Source organism: Prionailurus viverrinus, chromosome B2, assembly GCF_022837055.1.
Source record: "Prionailurus viverrinus isolate Anna chromosome B2, UM_Priviv_1.0, whole genome shotgun sequence".
Lineage (NCBI taxonomy): Eukaryota > Metazoa > Chordata > Mammalia > Carnivora > Felidae > Prionailurus > Prionailurus viverrinus.
In genome coordinates this window covers 137,129,574-137,152,467 of record NC_062565.1, presented here as the reverse complement: position 1 = coordinate 137,152,467, position 22,894 = coordinate 137,129,574, and the positions used below count along the sequence as shown (strand labels likewise).

At 39.0% G+C, this 22,894-nt stretch overlaps 1 protein-coding gene across 3 annotated transcripts in view; it reads right to left on the bottom strand.

Moving 5' to 3' along the window:
- ESR1 (estrogen receptor 1) overlaps window positions 1-22,272 on the bottom strand; it is a 380,605-nt gene extending 358,333 nt beyond the window's left edge. The window contains exon 1 of one of the 3 annotated variants that reach the window (XM_047860318.1): window positions 22,182-22,272. The gene's annotated coding sequence lies outside the window, so the exon portion shown is untranslated. Of the gene's footprint in view, window positions 1-10,014; window positions 10,141-22,082 lie in introns of those variants that run through there. The other 2 variants (XM_047860317.1, XM_047860320.1) reach the window with 2 other exon arrangements.
- Between the last annotated feature and the right edge of the window lie 622 nt (window positions 22,273-22,894).

Sequence of the window (22,894 nt, the reverse complement as noted above, 5' to 3'; positions counted from 1 at the left end):
AATACTAATTAGAATTTAAATTAGAAGAAAATTTAAGAAAATAGATGGGAAGACCTTTTAATGTAAGTCAGGAAACCCAGATTTTGTAAAGGAACAGAGATAGATGTGATATCACAAGACTCTCTTTTTTAATTTTGTGGCAGAAAATTACAAAAATAAAATCAAAGAACAAATTGTTGGCGGTAAAAGATCTAGCAACTAATGTGACAAAAATAATCTATAATATTCAAAGAGATTTTACAAATTAATAAGGAAAAAGCAACAATATTAGGAAAAGTGGGCCAAGGATACTTACAGGTAATTAACAGATAAGAAAATCCAGAGGAACAATAATAATATGAACAGACACTCAATCTCATTGAAAGTTAATAAAATTAAAATTAAATTAATAGTGCAAGTTACTCATCAGATTAGCAAAAATTATAAAGTGAACAAATAGAAGCCCTAGTGAAGATATGAGGAAAATAATATTCTTCAACATTGCTGCTGGTGGGAATGTGACTTGCTATATTTTTAGAGAATAATATGGGAAAACCCATTAAAACTTAAAAATACACATACCCTTTGAACCAGCAATTCTATTTCTGGAAATTAAACCATAAAAATAAAACCACCAATAGCTAAGAATATGTGTCTACAAATATTTGTAGCGACAGCACTTTTTTACGTGTTGAAAACTTTTTTCACAACAGAATGCCTACTGATAGCAGAATACTTGAATAAATTGTAGCAAATTCGTACCTCACACAACTACTGAAAAGAAGAAAATAGAGCTATCTTTTTCAGTCTCCAAGATGTATTTCAAAGTGAGAAAACCAAGATACAGAGTAATACACACACATACACACACACACACACACACACACACACACACACACACAAATATACTGTGTATATAACCTGATAGCACATTTTAAGATAAGTAAGGTCCACTCCCCTGGATAGGGGTATATGTGTCTGTATCAGGTTGTGTGAGCACGCGAAATAGGTAGAGGACACACATCAAACAGTGTTCATTGATTTCTCTAAAGGTGTACAGGCAAGGCAAAAAGAAGGAAGGAGAAGGAAGAAAGACAAATGCTATAGCATAATAGAAACTATGCATAGTGTGATAACAAAAAAAAGTACAAAAAATTCTATCCATTATATTAATGGAAATAATAACAGAATAAGTTCATGGACAAGGACCACAGGTGACCTGGCCCAAAATAGTGATTTCCAGATGGAATTGTAGATAATTTTTGCTTGGAAGCTTTAAAGAGGGTTTTTGCAATATAGTTATGTTTTAAAGGAAAGAGAAGAACCCAAAACCAGCAGAAGACAGAAAATAACAAATATTAGAGCAGAAATTGATGCTATCAAAACCAAAAAAACAAAACAAAACAGTAGAACAGATTAAGGAAACCAGAAGCTGGTTCTTTGAAAGAATTAACAAAATTGATAAACCACTAGCCAGTTTGATCAAAAAGAAAAAGGAAAGGACCCAAATAAATAAAATCAAGACTGAAAGAGGAGAGTTCACAACCAACACAGCAGAAATAAAAATAATAATAAGAGAATATTATGAGCAATTATATGCCAATAAAATGGGCAATCTGGAAGAAATGGACAAATTCCTAGAAACATATACACTACCAAAACTGAAACAGGAAGAAACAGAAAATTTGAACAGACCCATAACCAGGAAGGAAATCAAATTAGTAATCAAAAATCTGCCAAAAAACAAGAGTCCAGGGCCACATGGCTTTCCAGGGGAATTCTACCAAACATTTAAGGAAGAGTTAACACTTATTCTCTTGAAGCTGTTCCAAAAAATGGAAATGGAAGGAAAACTTCCAAACTCTTTCTATGAAGCCAGCATCACCTTGATTCCAAAACCAGACAGAGACCCCACAAAAAGGAGAACTATAGACCAATTTCCCTGATGAACATGGATGCAAAAATCCTCAACCAGATATTAGCCAACCGGCTCCGACAATACATTAAAAAAAATTACTCACTATGACCAAGTGGGATTTACACCTGGGATGCAGGACTGGTTCACTATCCACAAAACAATTAACGTGATTCATCACATCAATAAAAGAAAGGACAAGAACCATATGATCCTCTCAATAGATGCAGAGAAAGCATTTGACAAAATACAGCATCCTTTCTTGATACAAACCCTCAAGAAAGTAGGGATAGAAGAAGTATACCTCGAGATCATAAAAGCCATATATGAATGACCCAATGCTAATATCATCCTCAATGGGGAAAAACTGAGAGCTTTCCCCCCTAAGGTCAGGAACAAAACAGGGATGTCCACTCTCACCACTGTTATTCAACATAGTATTGGAAGTCTTAGCCTCAGCAATCAGACCACAAAGAAATAAAAGGCATCCAAATCAGCCAGGAGGAGGTCAAACTTTCACTCTTTGCAGAGGACATGATACTCTATATGGAAAACCCAAAAGATTCCACCAAAAAAACTGCTAGAATTGATTCATTGACTCAGTAAAGTTGCAGAATATACAATCAATGCACAGAAATCGGTTGTGTTCCTATACACCAACAATGAAGCGACAGAAAGAGAAATCAAGGAATCGATCCCATTTACAGTTGCACAAAAAACATAAAATACCTAGGAATAAATCTGAACAAACAGGTGAAAAATCTATACACTGAAAACTATAGAAAGCTTATGAAAGAAATTGAAGAAGACACCAAAAACTGGAAAAAGATTCCATGCTCCTGGATAGGAAGAACAAATATTGTTAAAATGTCAATACTACCCAAAGCAATCTACATATTCAATGCAATCCCTATCAAAGTAACACCAGCTTTCTTCACAGAGCTAGAACAAATAATCCTAAAATTTGTATGGAACCAGAAAAGACCCCGAATAGCCAAAACTATCTTGAAAACAACAACAACAACAACAACAACAAGAGGCATCACAATCCCAGACTTCAAGCTATACCACAAAGCTGTAACCATCAAGACAGTATGGTACTGGCACAAGAACACTCAGATCAATGGAACAGAATACAGAACCCAGAAATGTACCCACAAACGTATTGCCAACTAATCTTTGACAAAGCAGGAGAGAATATCCAATGGAATAAAGACAGTCTCTTCAGCAAGTGGTGCTGGGAAAACTGGACAGTGGCATGCAGAAGAATGAACCTGGACCACTTTCTTACACCAGACACAAAAAGAAACTCTAAATGGATGAAGCACCTAAATGTAAGGCAGGAAGCCATCAAAATCCTTGAGGAGAAAGCAGGCAAAAACCTCTTTGATCTTGGCCGCAGCAACTTCTTACTCAACACATCTTCAGAGGCAAGGGAAACAAAAGCAAAAATGAACTATTAGAACCTCATCAAAATAAAAAGCTTCTGCACAGAGAAGGAAATAATCAGCAAAACTAAAAGGCAACCGACAGAATGGGAGAAGATATTTGCAAATGACATATCAGATAAAGGGTTAGTGTCAAAAATCTACAAAGAACTTATCAAACTCAATGCTCAAAAAACAAATAATCCAGTGAAGAAATGGGCAAAAGACATGAATAGTCACTTCTCCAAAGAAGACATCCAGATGGCCAACTGACACATGAAAAAATGCTCCACATCACTCATCATCAGGGAAACACAAATCAAAACCACCATGAGATACCACCTCACACCTGTCAGAATGGAGAACATTAACAACTCAGGCAACAACAGATGTTGGTGAGGATGCGGAGAAAGAGGATCTCTTTTGCATTGTTGGTGGGAATGCAAGCTGGTGCAGCCACTCTGGAAAACAGGATGGGGGTTCCTCAAAAAACTAAAAATAGAACTACCCTACGACCCATAAAATTGCACTACTAGGCATTTGTCCATGGGATGCAGGTGTGCTGTTTCGAAGGGACACATGCACACCGATGTTTATAGCAGCACTATCGACAATAGCCAAAGTATGGAAAGAGCCCAAATGTCCATCGATGAATGAATGCATAAAGAAGATATGGTATATATATATATATATATATATATATATATATATATATATATACAATGGAGTATTACTCGGCAATCAAAAAGAATGAAATCTTGCCTTTTGTGACTACGTGGATGGAACTGGAGGATATTATGCTAAGTGAAATTATTCAGTCAGAGAAAGACAAAAATCATATGACTTCATTCGTATGAGGACTTTAAGAGACAAAACAGATAAACATAAGGGAAGGGAAACAAAAAAATATATAAAACCAGGAAGGGGGACAAAACAGAAGAGACTCATAAATATGGAGAACAAACTGAGGGTTACTGGAGGGGTTGTGGGAGGGGGGATGGGCTAAATGGGTAAGGGGCACTAAGGAATCTACTCCTGAAATCATTGTTGCACTAGATGCTAACTAATTTGGATGTAAATTTTAAAAAATAAAAAAAAAAATTTAAAAAAAATTTAAGGAATAAAAGTAGAAAGAAATGAGGAGGAAAGCATTGAGAAAAAAAAGGAAAGAGAAGAAATCTGGCAATATTCCCTCAAGAACCTTGAAATTGACTTTGCCCTTGACACTGTATTTCTACTTTTAGGAATTATTTTTAAGGAAGTAAACAGATATGTGGATAACAATGCTTATTAAAACACCTAAGTAATTAAATTATGTTAAATGAATTCTATAAGATACATTATTTCAATTTGCAAAATACACACCTGTGTATATGTGTATACACAGGTGTGTATTTTGTACTATGTTATACATATATACTATGTAATATTAGTGAAAACCCAAGGTACACCAAAATTTCAATTTTTAAAATACGTATTTTGTATATATATGTGTATTTTGCACATGGAAATTATGTTGTATTTTTAGTTTTGTTAACATTATATTGTAGAAATTTTTTTCATTTTACTTAATATGCATACATACATATTAAGGAAGTGACTATAAGAACACATACTAAAATATTATTAGTAATTACCTATGACTGGTTAGTATATAGGTGATCTCTCTCTACATCTTTATTCTTTTCTTTTCCAAATTTGTTAAAATTACTATGAAGTCTACATTATGCAAAAGCACAGTAACTATTTCAAAATGGAAGCATAAGAGAGGTAATGGATTCATTTGAAAACAAAAACTGTTCAATTTTAAATGTTCAGAAGCATCATTTCCTCCAAGGCTCCTTCAACTTCAGAAAGCTGGGTGCCGGGGCTCTCATAATGCAAACCTGTGTCTACAGCACAGACAAAAGCTGAAGCACAGAATCCCCTAGACTGACAAATATCCCTTCCGTATCATACAAATCCTCAAGTTTCCAGGATGAATCTCTCAGGTAGTCAGGTGTCAGAGAGGCTACACGGACAGCCTTCCCATGCAAACCAGCAAAGCCGTTTTTTCTATTACCTCTACTGAACAACATTCATAATTTATTTCTTCAGATTTCCAGTTAGAGCAGATTTCGATAGTTTGGGCTGAGGTCTCAAAATTAAAAACACTTGCTCCATTTTCTCCCTTGGGTCTCCTCCTGGGTAGAAAGGGTCTCAGCTGAAACACAAGGCAAAGGCACTAATGTGCGAAGAGAAAAACAAGCCTGCAGTGAAGGGAGCTGGTGAAGTCTCATGGCACAGCAAGGACGACCAATGAGCTTTGTTCTCGTCCCAGAAAATCCTCCATGAGAGGATCCGACAAGCCAACAAGATAAACATGAACCCTATGAGCCATGCTTCTCTCCTCCCACCTTCCTTCCCACCCATCCCTTGGAAGGTCTTTTGCTTTGCGGTTGACGCAACAGGGATTCCCCACACTACATCTTGTTCCAGGAGGATTGAGGAAAGATCAACAGAAACATGAACAGATTTCTTCAAAACACACTGGCCAATCTCCCCTGTTAGCAAAGTAAGTGGAAAAAAATGTGTTCTGCATGTGTGAGTTGAGTAAAAGTCATAAAACCATTCTGAAAAGCTTTCTAATACTCAACTAGTAACAAAATACGACTTAACGCTTTGAAGGGCATGTTTACATTGGTGCCAAAACAATGGCCTCATGCTGCAGGGGGAAGAAAATGTAGACGTGAATATGTGCATGCATGTCCCCAGTTGATTCTAGCTCCTGGTGTCTGGCTCTCTTTGGCATCATGGACCCCAAACTTCCAGATATCTAAGATTTTCACTTCTCATGAGAATGCATTGTTGTTGTATACATGTAGCTTCAGACTGGATAGAGAATTCTAGTCCATCTTATTTACTACGATGTGTCCGGTCAAGAAGATGAGTAGAAAACTACTGCAATTAGCTGTGTGGCACTGTTATGTAGACAGGCCAGTTGAACGAACAAAACTGAATCTGTTAGACTCAACCAACCATAATCTAAGTGTGTATTAGGGCTCCTATCAGCACACATCCAGACAAATAAATTAATAAAAGACGTCTTTTCTCTTGACACCTGGCATAAAGGCGAGAATTACAATAAACCATACCGGAACATATTTACTGGGTTGCAATTTACCTAGAGACAAGAGTAGAGCCACAAGATAGAGTCAAAACTGGGAGAAATCACAGCAAATAAGTACCAGTAAGAATGGAAATATAGCAGAGAAGTAATCTGACCTAAATGGAGAGTGAAGAGAGCATAATGGTAGCTTCTTTATTAATAGAGAGGAACACATATTGTTATACTGTATTCAGTTCTTGATGATTCGTGAGTGATTTACCAATTTTGTGGATTATCCTTCCCTCCGCCAGTCCTTCTGCATCTGAGCCATCTCTTGCCATCTCTACATCATACGTGTCCAAAATAATGTTTACCATTCATCTATGTCAAATTTGATTAGCAAAGCAAATATGACTGTTCTGGCTATGGTTTACTGGTCAAAGAACCCCTCCGCCTCTCTAGTTTGAGATCGAATCTGGTGACACATTTTCATTAGTGGGAGAGAAGTCAGAATGGGAATTGAACTTGATAAATCAAGACATCCGTCAGCTAAGCCCTGCCTGTTGTCTTTTTGCTAAGTAAAATTCATCCAGATAGAATCAGTCAACTCTATTAAATGTCATTTATAGGCCAGAAAATGTACTCTTATGATAATGAAAAAGGAAAGTCACTGCCCATACCTTCTAAAGGCTTAGACTCAGAGTTTTTGACTTGAGTGGATGAATTCCAACAAGTAAAAAGAAAATCATAAGAATTTGTCCCATGCAGTGGAACACAAATACCATTTCACAGTGGAAATTTGAGCTCTTCATTCTAGAGGAGCTCAAGGCCAGAGACTTTTCCTCTTTATACTGCTTCTGCGTGTCCTTCAGCAGCTAAGCCCTTTGCTTGCAAATATAACCTGAAAAAACCCACATTTATAGTGGCCAAGATCTTGAATTTACTGTTCTAAGTTCAAACCTTATTATACCATTTATCAGATGGATGAACTTGAGTAAATTATTTGATTTCCCTAAGCCTGCGTTTGCTTCCCTAGAAAGTGGGTATAACAATATCTACTCCTAGAGATGTCGTAATGACTAAATAAGCTGTTCTCTGTAAGGCACAAAGCACGATGTATAGCAGAAAAATATGATCAGTAAATATACAGGTAGTATTACTGACCTTACATTAGTTATTTGACTGAACTGACAGACTCCAGAAATGAGCAAAGTAGATCATAAGAGAAATAGGACTTTACAGAATTGATTTTTGTAGTTTGAGAGAGAGAGAGAGAGAGAGAGAAAAGAAGAGAAAAGAAAAGAAAGAAAGAGAGGGGAGAAAGGAAGGAAGGAGAAAGAAAGGAAGAAAGAATGCACGCACATATCAATGCCCACATGTGAGTACCACACTAACCTACTAACATATATTTTATGTATTTTATTCTTCAGCCCTCAGATTCTTTCTACCTAAGACAACACTTAATATTAAGAGAGCCAATTATCTTTCAGAGTGGGAGAAACACTGATGTTATGTGCCGTTAATAAACGGAAAGGCAATAAAAATGGGGGGCTATGACTCTGGTGTTATTGCCTAAGTGACATAATTATTCAGAGAGACGCACAACGAGCCCCAGGTTCAATGGCGCCGGGAATCCCAACGGTTTCGTTCCAGACCTTTATCAAAGTCCCAGCAACGGCACAACCCCAGGCCACTCCAGAAAAATCTATTTTGAATGCAGAACCTTGATGTGGGAAGAGAAACTGCAGACCACCCAGAGACTGACAAGTGTGTACAAGTACGCAAAATTAAGAAAGGAAGCAGAATTTTGAAAGCTGTGGGGACCCAAACTCCCAGTGATTTGCACTGCTTCTACTGTCTTCAGCCCCAGTGGGGTAGAGGACTTTTATTTGTTAAAAACCTTCCCTTCCTTCCTCTTTCTTCACTGTCTCCCTCCTTGCTCTCCAAACTAACTGTCTGCACTGAGCTGGCAAATAGCTACAGGCACTGTCTCCTTGGAAGCCGGACCTACAAACTACGGCAGTTCACCTTGCCGGCGGTTCTGCGATTCACATGAGAGTTTGTTCACAGCCGCTCAGACTCCGACTATCAGGAATAAAACTCTCAGTAGTCAAAATTCCTAAGCCAGAGGAGGTTTTGCGGTGCTTCTAACAGCCTGCAGTCAGCCGTGCCTTTGCAGATGAGGCTGACAGCTCCGCGTGCCCAGAAACAGTCGTGCGTCCCCACCCTTGGAAGACCGGCCCGACCAGTCCCACTGCACTTTTGAGGACAGTGGTAAAGCCCGGAATTGGTGATGTTATTAAACATTTTGGTTAGTCACTAAGTAAAGTCTTTGCCTAGAAACCTTCATTTCCTGTACAGCAGGATAGACAAGGTCCAAACAAAAGTTTCCTGAAATAATTCATTAAAACCGGCCAGTTCTACAATGAGGAAGGTACCCCCTCCCCACGCCCCCGAACAATACGGGCCTGTTCGGTCCTTAGTGAAATCAGGTGTAGGCCATTGGCATCTCCAGCTGATTGGCAGACAGACCTGTGTCCCACTCCCAGCCCTCCCTTGCAATTCAGGCAGGTTCCATAAAAATAAACCTTATGGTACTACTCCCTGACTCAGACTTCCTGTGCTTTTAGGCCATTTTGAAGGATGGCATGGTATTTACAAATAAGAGAGGCTTTTGATCTTTTATGTCACATGCCCGGTACCGGGTTTGCAAATTGCTAAATTAATACACAGCCCCTCTAGTTGACTTCCAGGCAACGCTGACAACTTATTCTCTCATTGTAATATATGCACGTCTTTTTAAGAGGTTTGCTCACGAGCTTAGAAATGTTCTGTGGAGGAAATGAGAAATGGACTTGAAAGTCAGTAAGTTATTCTCTCTTTTACGTTTAAATAAAAACCGATGTGATTACTTGGCGATCACAAATACAAGTGAAACGGTCACCTCTCCTCCGAATAGGCTTTTTTTTCCTTATGAAACTGCCACTTGTCATTTTGAATAATTAAATTCAGTAGAAATATCTCAATGACTGAGAATATAAGAGTCGTGTCTCTATTTTGGGGTGGGTAACTGAAGATACGAAGTCTATATTCTGAAGATGTTCTATTTTAGGATTAAGTTAGACACACATTTTGCTTCTTATTAGCACCGTACAACTGGCAAGAGAAGGAGGTTGTGCAATTCAAATCAGGAAATGTTTTCACTTACTGGCAGCTATGGCAGAGCTCTGAGGGAAAAAGAATTAAATAAAAGAGGGGTTTTTTTTCCAGTTTGGGTCTTCTGTATGGTGAATGGACTATCGAATACTGTAGATAAATTTGTTAACCTTCCTGATGACAGGTAAGGAAACTTCACCCACACACTGTAGGCAGGGGATTTTTTTAAATGGTGGTAGCTTATAGACTGTATCCTTCACTTCAACTCAAGAAACACACATGGAGTGTTCATAGACCCCAGTGTATTACTAAGCCCCTGGCAATACATTCTTTACAATCACAGAAATTAAAGAAAAATCATTTTCCAAACCGAACAGCCAAATTAGATCTTATGTATTCATGGAAGAAGTCAGGAGAGAGAAAGAGGAAACTAATATATTCACACATACCTCAGTGGTGATTCAAAATTCAGATTCATATCTACATCCTTTCTCGAAAAGAGCTGTGCTAAGATTAGGTATTACAGTCCTGGACAATATGCAGAAGTTTTTGTGCCTGAGTCTTTCTGGTTTTCTTCTCCATTTTGTTTTTAACTGGGAGTGAAAGGAGGCTATGGGTGGTTTCTGAAGATTTCCTTAGTTACAGCTGGTTTGATTTCTCACCAAAGTGAAACAAGGTAGTTAAAGATCAGAGTGGTCTCACTCATCAATAGACACTAAAGAATTGATGTTTCACTTGTCCAGTTCAAATTCCTTGATCATAATCTTTGTTTTTAATGTTTATGTTGAGAGAGAGCACACACGTGCCGGTGGGAGCTGGAGGAGGGGGAGGGGGAGAGAGAGAGAGAGAGAGAGAGAGAGAGAGAGAGAGAGAATCCCAAGCAGGCTCCACACTGTCAGCACAGAGCCCGATGTAGGGCTCGATCCCTCAAACCATGAGATCATGACCTGATCCAAATTCAAGAGTGGGGACACTTAGCCGACTGAGCCACCCAGGCACCTTGATCATATTCTTTTAAAAAGCTGAGCAGGGCATAAGCTCTTCACCATTGACGCCATTAGCAAGCATTTATGGAGAATGCATATACCACTATTGGCTATACCAACTCAGGTCCGTAAGATCACTTCCACTTCTGTAGATGGGTTTTGCCATTAGAGAAAAAAGTCTTGACCCACAGTATCTCAAGTATGTGTTCAGCAGCAGAGGCGCACCTGCTGTGGCTATGTGGTATGGGTTTACCACAGATTCAGCCGTTGCTATATAATGGGAAGAACGGTCACTGTGCAGAGCAAGTGAGGAATTTAGCAATGCCACTGAATACATTCTTTTACGCTTTTACTTATAAAACAGCTTTCTTAATCCTTACTTGCGAGTAAAATTCTTCCTAAATATTTATCTTACTATAAGATATTCAAGTAGATTCCCTTGGAGTGCTTCAAAAATATTCCTTGGGCGATTTTCACTGTGGATTTCAAACATCAGACCTAGCTATTGATAAAAGGCCCTGGGTTATTTTTTGTTGTTTCTAAAATGCTATACAACAGTTTCAAATGTACAGGATATGAGAGAGTGAAAAAAAATAGTTTTTTGACTTAACTTTGTTTTGCCATCTGAAATACTAGCATGACTGTGCTTTTTCCTAATTCTAAGCATCAGTGAACCCAATTTATGAATATTTTCTCAACTAAAAAACAAAAAATGGAAAGTTTAACATTGAGTTAAGGAGTCTTCAAGATTAACAGGTGTATAATGACAGATTTATAGGGGCCAATGGACTGATAAGTATATTTTTGGTCTAGAAAACATCTGCTCAGAGTAAGTAGTTTATGATTTCCACATCAAATAAGAGGAAAAAAATACATTAATCTAAGACTTTGGTAGTTTTTTTTTAAACCAAAAATAATGCAAATCCTGTTACAGGGCGCTTGTATGCTTCATTAATTTGTTCTACTAAAATCAAGGAGATACAGAAATTGTCACATGAGGGAATGATAAAATAGGAGAATACCAGATTTTTCAATGGGAAATTCATAAGCATATGCTTGGGGTGGGAGCTAATTAAATATAATAGTCAATTAATCTATAAAAGAAAATTTTTCTGCTTGTGAACCTACAGATAATACAGGCTTCTTCAGCCACCTCAACCCAGTAATCTAAAAATAGTAAGATGCAATCCCTGGAAATACTCAGAACTAGACATGTCACAGATAGTAAATACAGATACAGAGAAAATTTGCACAAACATGCAACAACCTTGGTAATGAACTCATTTTTTTTTAACCCAGTCTTTTAGACTCGTTCTAAATAATTATATGAAGCAAGGAATTGGCTGTTATCCAGTGAATCTGAACAGTGGACACTGACCAAACTGTTTGACGTTCTACCCCCATCCCTTCTATTTTCAGTCCACATTTTCCCTCCATGGTGACTTTCTGGTTGTGCGTTATCTGGTTTTGGCTGTCTCTACTGCCCACTCCAGATAATTGCTCAACTCTCCACTTGGCTTCTTGCTGGGTAGGCTTGACCTAAGAGAATGGAGGGAGAAAGAGCCAGCATTTTCCTTTGATCTCTTAGAACGCAGGATTCCATTATATAATCTACCATAAATCCTGGCAGTAGAGATTGACATCAACCTCCAAACTTGCCATAATATGACACTCCTCGTTGATTCATTATGTATTCTGACATTTCTTAATTAACATGAACTCAATACTTCAGTGTGTCAGTGATAAGACATTTTTCTTAGTTGCCTTCTCAATATTTTTAAGGATCGCCTTGATTAATTTTTTTCTTCTGCAATCAAAGCCTCATATGCCAAATGTTCTAACTGGCTAACTGCCTCTAAGGTTTAAGCTCACAGATGTTTCCTTGTGGCCACAGCAAATACTACTCCTCTGAGAATAAGTCTGATAAATAAAATTGGCAATAAATTTAGAACTAAAGAGCTGGATAAGAAAATCAAGTGCAGCCCTCATTAGCTACACTTTTGTGATTCTACAAACTTGTCTAATGTACTCAATTCTCAAGTATGGATGGTGGTGGATTCTAGGAATCCCATCAACAAATTAAAGCCTTAAGCTATCCAAAACCCTCCTTCTATTTAACAGTATAAATCCCTCTCCCACTGAACATATTACCATGGCTGCTAACAAGTAGAAAATTGGCACATTTAAATCTCGTTTCTATTCCAAGTGCTGAGGGAGGAGTAAAATGGATAGAATCCAGATGGTGAGGAGAGAGTAAAGCAAGGGCCCTGCCTAGTCCGCATGTGAAGAATTTGCAAACTGGCCCAAATGATTAATATTCAACATTAATATTATTTAGGCAACGTGAATGCCACAAGCAGGAGACCTTTTGCTTTCTACTTTTTCCTTTCCTAGAAAACATTTTTCTAGGAGCGTTTGCCTTCACAAAGTAGATTTGAAGTGCCTCTTTGCTTGATTTATGAAGCCTAAATGACATGGAGGTATAGACCAACAAACCAATATGAACAATATTCCTCATGCTGAATATTATGATGTCATCCTCTCCCTGAACTTCTGTGCTTGAAATTCAAAGCCCGGGCATTGCCCACCATGGAATATTCTCAGGAGGGTAATATCATCACTTGAGATTTATTGCAATTCAAATTAACTTATTTAGTATGTTCGGCCTTTCTCCCCACCACCCTGCCCCATACCCCAGTAAGTCTTTGCCTTTTCTTTTAATTGGCATCCTTGCCTTTTATTATCCCTAGAAGAAAAGGAAAAGGAGGCAAATAGAAAACACAATCTGCCTGCTTCCCTCTACCCTCAAATCACTGGATTCAGCTCCCCCATTCTCATTAGCATAGAGCATTTTGGTCAGTTGCAAGAGAAATCACTATCTTCTTTTCCAACTAGAGTCCTAAATCAATGGAATGATGACATATCTTTCTTTTATTCTCAGTATAGATGCCTGTGTTTTTGATGGTACTTATGATGGAATCTCAACCCACTGTTCTAAATGGAGGTTGCTGAAAGCAAGAATTATAGAATCATAGGTATGACCACAGGAACCATACAGCTCTTCACATCCAATGCCTCATTCAACTGGTGAGAAAAGGGCGCCTCAAAATTGTAAGATTTATTCAAGCAAAGCTGGTGGCATCACACTTCCTGATTTCAAAATATATTATGAAGCTACAATAATCAAAACAGTAAGGTATTGGCCAAGGCAGACATATAGACCAATGGAACAGAGTAGAGAGCCCAACATGAGTCCACATGTATACAGTCCATTGATCTTCAACAAGGGTGCCAAGAATACACAACAGGAAAAGGATAATCTCTTCAACAAGTGCTGTTGGAAAAACGAGATATCCACATGTAAAAAACTACAATTTGATGTCCCTTACACTGCACACAAAAATCAACTCCAAATGAATTAGACTTAAAGGTAAGACCTGGAACCGTAAAACTCCTAGAAGAAAAGAGGACAAACTTCATGACATTGGACTTGGCAATGATTTCATGTATATGACCAAAAGCACAGATAACAACAACAACAAAATTAAAATTTTAAAAACACAAGCAGGACTATACCAAACTAAAAAGCATCTGTGCAGCAAAAACAATCAACAGAGGGAAAAGACAACTACATAATGGGAGAAAATATTTGCAAACTATATATGTAATATGGGGTTATTTCCAAAATACATAAGGAGCTATGCAACTCAATAATAGAAAAACTAATAATCTGATTAAAAATAAGCTAAAGACTCGACTAGACATTTCTCCAAAGAAGACATACAAATGGTCATCTGGTGTATTAAAAAGTGCTCATCATCACTAATGATCAGGGAGATGCAAATCAAAACCACACCAAGATATCATCTCATACCTGTCAAGATGACTATCACCAAAAAAAAACAAAAGACAAGTATGGGTAAGGACGTGAAGAAATTGGAACCCCTGCACACTGTGTGAAAATGAAAAATGCTGCAGCCATGATGCACTATCTTCAAAAAATTAAAAATAGAGCCACCATACAATCCAGCGACTCCACTTCTGGGTATATATCCAAAAGAATTGAAATCAGGAAACTGAAGAGCTATAATCACTCCCCTGTTCCTTGCAGCCCTGTTCAAAATAGTCTGTTTGATACAAAAACAACCTAACTATCCATCAACAGATGAGCTGATCAAGAAAATGTGATATATACACACAACAGAATACTATTTAGCCTTAAAAAAGAAGGGCATTCCACAATATGCAACAGCAATAGACCTTAAGGACAGCATGCTAAGTAAAACAAGCCAGACACAGAAAAGCAAGTATTGCATTATTCCACTTATATAAAGTATCTAAAACCGTCAAATTCCTAAAATCAAAGATTGGCATGGTGGTTACCAAAGGTTAGAGGAGGAGGAAATAGGAATTATTAATCAACAGACATAAAGCTTCAGTTAAGTAAGATGAATAAGTTCTAGAAAGCCGCTGTACAACATTGGACCTATAGCCAACAATAATGTATTGTACACTTAAAATTTGTTAAGAGAATAGATCCCACATTGACTGTTCTCACCACAATAAAATTTTTCTAAAGATTTGTTCAGTACCCAATATAAAGTACCTATTGAATAACTAGAAACAAATTATAATAATCATAATCTAATCTTATAGAAATATGAACTATTTTCTTCTGAATCTATGTCTTGTCCAAATAAAATAATTTTGCTCTAACAGTATTCCAAGTTAACAGCATTTTACACATATATGAGGTGTGTAATTTTTCAAAGTTCCATCACTTAACCTGCATTGTATCACTGATGGGATCTTTGATAGGAGTTTATAATTACCATGCCCATTGTACAGTTGGGAAAATAGAGCACTGAGCATGCAAGTTGTTAACTAAGGTAACTCAGCACATTGGTGGCATAGTAATATATTTTGACCTCTACCCTTCTTTCTCTGCTGGTCACTTTTGGAACAAAATCTTCTTTACACCCCAAAACAAGCATGATTTCAAAAAGCACATCCTGAAAGATTTTTTAAGCTTTATTACACCTCTCTTGAACTATTCCAATCACCTCCAAATTGATGTATTCACTCTTCATCTGAAAATGTCAATCTGCATAATATTTCCCTAAGATTACGTTTTTATCTCATCCCAGCCCTACCCGACAATCTTTAATGTCTACACAATCGAGTCCAAAGGTGTGGTCCTAAATTATCTCACACAGCCTCCCAGCACGAATCTCACTTCTGTTTCGCAGGTTGGTGGATGATTCCCCAACCCCTTTCTCCCCGTGCCTTTGCGTATGTTCTTCCCTTTCCTTACATCTTCCTGCACAAACATTACACATCCTGAAAGCTCATGGACACATGTCTATATGAAACTTCCTGCATGAAGCCATCCTTAAGCACCTCCTGTCCATCTCACTTCTCTCCCCAGCCCGTCCTCCACCCCCCTCAACCAGAAATAATCTCCCGTCTCTGTGCTTTCACACACCTTGGTGCTTATCACTCTTAAAGCACCCATCACATTCTACTGCACTGCGTTACTTCTGTAACATTACACTGGGTAGCACCCACTACACTTATTAGGTAATAGTCGTATATCATATTATGTGCCTTACTGACCGTAACTGACAGTCAATGTCAAAGCACATGTCAGGCCCTACTGAACACAGCAATTACGTCCCAAGCCCCTGGTGTATCCCGATGCGTTCCAAGGGACAGGAGTGCAAGCCTGAAAAAAAAACCCATCTTTGTTGTAATATATACATATAATAGAATATCACTCAGCCATCAAAAAGAATGAAATATTATCTTTTGCAATGTTGTGGATGGAACTAGAATGTATTATGCTAAGTGAAATGAGTCGGTCAAAGAAAGACAAATACCATATGATTTCACTCACATATGGAATTGAGGAAACAAAACAGATGAACATAGGGGGAAGAAAGAGAGAGAGAGAGAGAGAGAGAGAGAGAGAGAGAGAGAGAGAAAGGGAAGCAAACCATAAAAGACTCTTAATTGTAGAGAACAAATGGAGGGTTGGGGTGCCTGGGTGGCTCAGTCAGTTAAGCGTCTGACTTCAGCTCAAGTTATGATCACACGGTTCATGGGTTCCAGCCCCGCATCAGGCTCCGCACTCAAAGTGTGAAGCCTGCCTGAGATTCTCTCTCTCTCCCTCCCTCTCTCTCTTCCCCTCTACGATTCATGCATGCTGCCTCTCTAAAATAAATAAATAAACTTTCAAGTAAAAACTGAGTTGAAGGGGAGGTCGGTGGGGGAATGGGCTAAATGGGTGATGGGCATTAAGAATGGCACTTGTTTTGATGAGCACTGGGACTTATATGTAAGTGATGAATCACTGAATTATACTGCTAAAAACAACATTACACTGTATGTTAACTAACAAGAATTTAAATAAAAATTTGAAACAAACAAACAAACCCATCTTTGCACTTGAGTTTCTTTTGGTTTGTGTAGGAGCAGAGACTCTGGGACAGACCTTAATAAACTACAACAGGGCCCTTAAAATATTACTTCTTCCTTAAGTAAAATCAGGTAGAGAATTTAACAGTGTGTGTCAAGTTAAACTATACCGGATTCTGAATACCCCTAATCTCTAAATATCTTTTATAAACTCGAAGCAAGTAGGATTTTCAAAAATCCATATAAAAAATGGATATCTGCACTTTTCACATAGTTGCTTTTGTTTTGTTTTGTTTTGTTTTGTTTTGTTTTGTTTTGTTTTGTTTGAGAGAGACAGAAAGAGCACAAGTAGGGGAAAGGGGCAGAGGGAAAGAGAGAGAATCCCAAGCAGGCTCTAAGCTCAGCATGGAGCCCATCACAGGGCTCGTCCCGCAACCCTGGGATCATGACCTGAGCCAAAACCAAGAGTCAGACCCTCAACTGACCGAGCCACCCAGGCGCCCCTGTCACATGGTTTTAAAGAAAAATATATTTAAGTGGATTATTATATATATTGTGATCATCTTTATCAAATACCTTTCTGTAAATCGTTTTATGAAAATGAATCTTGACAAATGATTGGCTGTAGCAAATAAAAACGAGGAAACAAAAGACAAATGTTTTCTGTGAGATAAACAAATTTTCTTTGGATTTCTTGGCATCTTTATCAAAATTCTTTAAGGAAATAGCCCGATGCGATCATTTCTAGGAACCACAGAGGGAAGAAGGGTCTCAGAACTGCTGACCGCCTATTTGTAAAAGGGTTTCAAGGGCTTCCTCTGAACCAACCTAGGGGAAGAGGTTCATTTAGAGAGCTCAGCTAGCTGCTGGCCATGTGATAAGAGAAGAGTTTGGTGAGAACAGAGGAAAAAGAAATGCCAAAAGCCCAATGGCAACATACTATGCCAGCAAAGGGCAGGAACCCACACTGTTCGTCTTCCCCAGGATTGTCATTTTGTTGTGGCCTACCTCTTCCCCCTTGTGACTGGCAGTGCCCATAAAGGGCCTATCATCTTCCAGGCAGCAAAAAAGGGGTTGTGCCTCATTTGTATCCATTCTTAGCAAGAAATCCCAAAGAACTGAGGGTTAGTGACAGCTACAAACAGGACAGTAAAGTCAGATTAAGCTCCTGAAGGCTGGGGTTAGGGAAATGGAGCTCCGGGTGTATAACCAATACAAATCACCATGGTTTTTACAACAGAAAGGTTAGGACAGCTTCTAGCCACTTGTCTTCTCGAAGAAGTCGGAGAGAATCTCGAAGGCTCCAGGGAGGTCCCAGGAAGAGAATTACTGAGAGAAGTAACATGCTGGCTCTGTCTGCCTCTCTCCCTCCAAAACCCCACCCATCCTGCCTGCCACACTCACACACTTGGCCAGCCACACTTTCACCACTGTGCACACGCTCGGTTCTTTAGGGACAGAAGTTGACCCACCTCTCGTGGCTTTTCACAGCACCACACCAAGGCTACTCTCATACACTTAGTGACAAGATTTTACAGGTAACTAAGTAATAAAGTATGCGTTCCATAGAAAAACTTATCTTTTATAAAACTGAATATTTTACAAAGCTCTTATATGTATTATATATATATATATATATATATATATATATATATATATAAAATTTAATCCTTACCAATAGCCATAAAGCTTCTATAGGTCAGAATTATTATTTATTTTTCTCCCTTTACAGATGAAGACACTGCAGCATAGAGAAATCTGCCATTATCTCTTGCCAGCCCCAGATGTTCACCTTGCTTCACCAAGGCAAGGACCACACTGATCTAAACCTTCAGAAAATTGCATCAAGTCATGGCTGAGAGCATGAACTTTGCAAAAGGATAGGCTTATCTTCAAGTCTTAGGGCTGTCATTTATAAAGCTTTCTAACGTTGGACACAGTACCCAACTTTGCAAAGCCTTACTTTGCTCACTTGTAAAATTGGAATCATAATACTGTTTACCATCTGGAGTTGTTATAAGGATTAAATGCAATAATACCTATAAAAAGTATTACGCGAAGAGCTCCCTAAACCTCAGATGCTAATATAATTGCTATTACTACCGTCTCATGGGCACTAAGTATTTGTTACAGAGCTGTTGAGTGAGAGACTAACTCAGGTCTTGGGTGTTACACTGAATTAGAAGTTAGCATACAACTCTACGTGTGAACAGACTCAGGCCTTGTCCAACAAACAAGGAAAATGCTTCTTTTGACATCAAAACGGATGTGAAGCATTTGCAACAAGTTTTTGACATACTTGTCTCAGCAAGAACTTGCCCATTTTCTTTGCTACTCTTCTCATCACAAAGGAAAGTAGCTGTCCCCACAGGCACAAAGGAAAGGAATAAGGGAGGGAGGAAGGGAGGGAGGGAGGGATGTTAGAGGCGTCTGTGTTTCTTCCAACACTTCGTGCTCATTACAAAAGCGGTGGCATTTCTACAGGTGCCACGCTTAGCTGACTGGATTGATTGCCCTCTTTTTTCAGATCAAGTTCCCGGCTACAATCAGATGAATACACATTCCTAACAGCGATGGTGTTGACCATGAGTTTGGTCATTTATTCTACCAACACTTATTATCAGGCACTGTACATGCTTGCAATAAAAATGACTCTGTCCTGTGTGAGTTTCTAACACCTGAAGACGACAAGTCATTTCATGAGTGGTTCAATCTCACTTATTCCATACAATTACATCCGTAGCTACTTTCATTATCCCTACTTTGCAAGTGAGGCATTTGAGACCAGAGGTGAACCACACAGATTGGGGTGGGGGGGTGGGGCCCCGTATGGCTTGGACTCAGCCATCTCTTGTGGATTGGTGAATTGAACTACCTAATGTCCGAACCCTCACCAAAGAGTTACTGCTATGGAAGACCTAAGCAGAAGTATAAGCTTTCTGGCGAATGTTTTCATGGGTGAATAGACAATGTAAGCCTCTTCATCCTCTAAAAAAGTCACATGCTTTCAGAGAAAAAAAAATGTTATGCTCCTTAGAGCCATAAAACTCACTGATGTGCAAGGTTTTGCAATTGTGGTCAGTGGGAATGATTCAGAGGGAGTCTACTGGGATGTCGCCCAAAAGGCAAACCCCCCACCATCACCAGAAGCCACCTGTAAAGTACCTGCCTTAAAACATAGCACTGTAGGGAGCTTCACAGGGGATTAACAAGGGAGACACAGCCTTGATAAAGACAGGTGGGCAGGACCGCGTCTCAACCAACATCGATGAAACATATGCTAGGACTGTTTCACAATGTGGATGGTCTACTCTGAGCTGGTTCCTCCCATTCTTGCCTATTTTTCTTTGTAGCCAAACTGCTACCATGGAGCACAACTATCCACTGTTCAAAGCAAACTGAAGCCCAACCACCGGGCCCTCAGCCCAAGCGGCTGCTCTGACCAACTGGGCTGAACGAACATGGACAGATACTCAAAGAACCCACAGATAACTGTGTAGCAGACACCCAGTGTGAATATTTATGTTTACAGGGGGCTAAGGAGAGTGTTGGCGGGGAGGTGGCGGTAGCTAGCTCTAAATCCACAACTGAATGAAAAGTCAGAGTTAATCTACATGGAAGATAATTTTTTTTTTTTACTGTCCTTGCAGCAAGTTTAAGACACATGAGCTTTATCCCTTTCCTCGAGTGTCATCAGCAATAAGACAAAACAAATATTTGCAAGGGCCTAAGAAAAATATCCTGCTGGTAAATGTGACCCTTATATTTATAATCGAAATTTTGCACTTTTTAAAGACAGGTTGTGTCTCTGATACCTACCTTATACTTATTCCGAGCTTCCTTGAAAACTTAACAAGCTCTGCAGCATTGCATCTAACCTCTGAAGTCTTATAACCATGCGTGCCGAGGTCTCCGTAGGATCGTAACAAAATGGGAGCAAATATTTGCTTTTGAGAAACACAAAGGAGTTGTATGGAGTAGAAATGGGCTCTGAACCCTTGGTCTCAGAAGTTCCCATCCAATTTCATTTCTTTTGGCGCTCTGAGCTTTTTAAGATAAAATTCAAAGACTTCTACCTCATATTCATAAGTTCATGCTCAACATTAAGCTACACCATACATAACATTAATATATGCCACATTCAAAACCAGAGGACTTTCCCAGCAACATCGTGTTAGGAGTTGCTCTGCAAGCCTGTTAGATCTGGCCCATAAAGCCAACAGAAATTTGAACAGGAATCAGTACGATGATCCCAAGTCCTGATAAAGCCCAACCCTTATTTAAAAAAAAGAAAAAAAATCACGTTGGCTTCAGTGAGCATGTCTGAAACCAGCTACCCTCTTGACAAAGCCTGAAACTTACAACTTAACGCACATTTCCTGAAACGTGTGGCATTCCTCTAACCAAAATGAAAGTATTCTGCCCTGTCTTTTGTGACTGCCACATCATTACTCAAGTAGCACGCTGCCATATGTGGGGGAGGAACTGAGGCACACACCATCCCGCCGAAAACAAAAATGACCACTAGTTTTTTCACATGAGAGCAGACTGGGGCAGCAAGACTCAAATGAACTTGCCTAAAATCGCAGGGCACTTTAAAGGCGGGCTGTCTCGCTTTTGTGTTGCTAGATTGCGTAGCTTTTCAGAAACCTTGGCTGCGACGGGAAACCAATAATGGCTTATTCGGATTGCTGACTTCAAGCTCAACGTAAATTACGCCACCAGAGTTTAAGAAAACAGGTAGCGTGCTCGTGCTAGCCTGTGATCAGCCCGATTAGGAACTTCTAAAAGTCCAGCCCTTTTCTACAATACAGTACTCAGAGCTAGGACTGGATCCAGTAAGTGTACGTTATCTGAGGCAGGCAGACAGCCTGAGAAAAGGGTGGCTGTGTTGCCCTCTGACTCAGCTGAATATTATTCCAAAAGTGAGTTTCCACTTTGTACCAAGTTTAGATTCAACATTTTAATGCCGTAGTCATGCTTGCCAGCAACTGAGCAAATATCCCCGGAGCATTAAGAAGAAAAAAATGAACATCTTTTAACATGAGAGGGAAGCTCTAAAGTTACATCACGCTTGTAAATAGTAGCACATATAGCAAGAAGAAAAAACTTACATTGAGGAAAAGAAATGGGAGTACCTACTCGAGGAGAAGAATGTCACTCAAAGACTGTCTTCTTATGCTACAGAATGGGCAAGAGAAAGGAACACTAACCTTTCAAGCCCGTTAAGAAGCTTCTGAGCATGGAGACTGCATTTTCAGTTTTGGTGAAATCCGTTCTGAAGCAGTAGACAGGAGGCTGTTATGACCATGAAATTAGGAAACGCAGCAAGTCAAAAATAAAGAACTAGCACCACCATTTGACTAGGAGTGGAAACTCTCCTGTACAGAACAGAGGAGGGGGCGGTCTTCCTTTCTCCACACAAGACCTGACCCTCACTTTCTTAGCATTTCAGGCAAGAGAGACGTTTAACAAAGGGTAAGTAATCTGTTAATCTGCCTGAATTTTTTTTTTCAGTAATCCAGCTGATTTTTCTCTTCACTACTAATAAAGTTTGAGGTCTAGACGGGCATGTCGAGTTGGGGAAAAAAAAAAAAAAAAGAAAGCATTCATTCAGCACACAAATTTTGTTAATCCAAAATTAGTTACAGCTCAGCGCAGGAGTGAGGACATGTCTTCTGCGAGCATTTTTATAACTTTCCCATTCAGCCATTGACTCAACAACCCACTGCATTCTTGTCATTGATTAATTAGGTTCCTGACTTCAGTAACCTGCAGGGACTCAGCTTCTCGCCAACTCTTAGGCCATTCCTTCTGTCATTTGATCTTTCCATAAACTGTCTGGCATTTCCCGCAGCCATTTAAGAGTTTGTGCGGTGTTTCATTTTGTTTACACGGAGATAAACATCCTGAAATAGAAAATGGG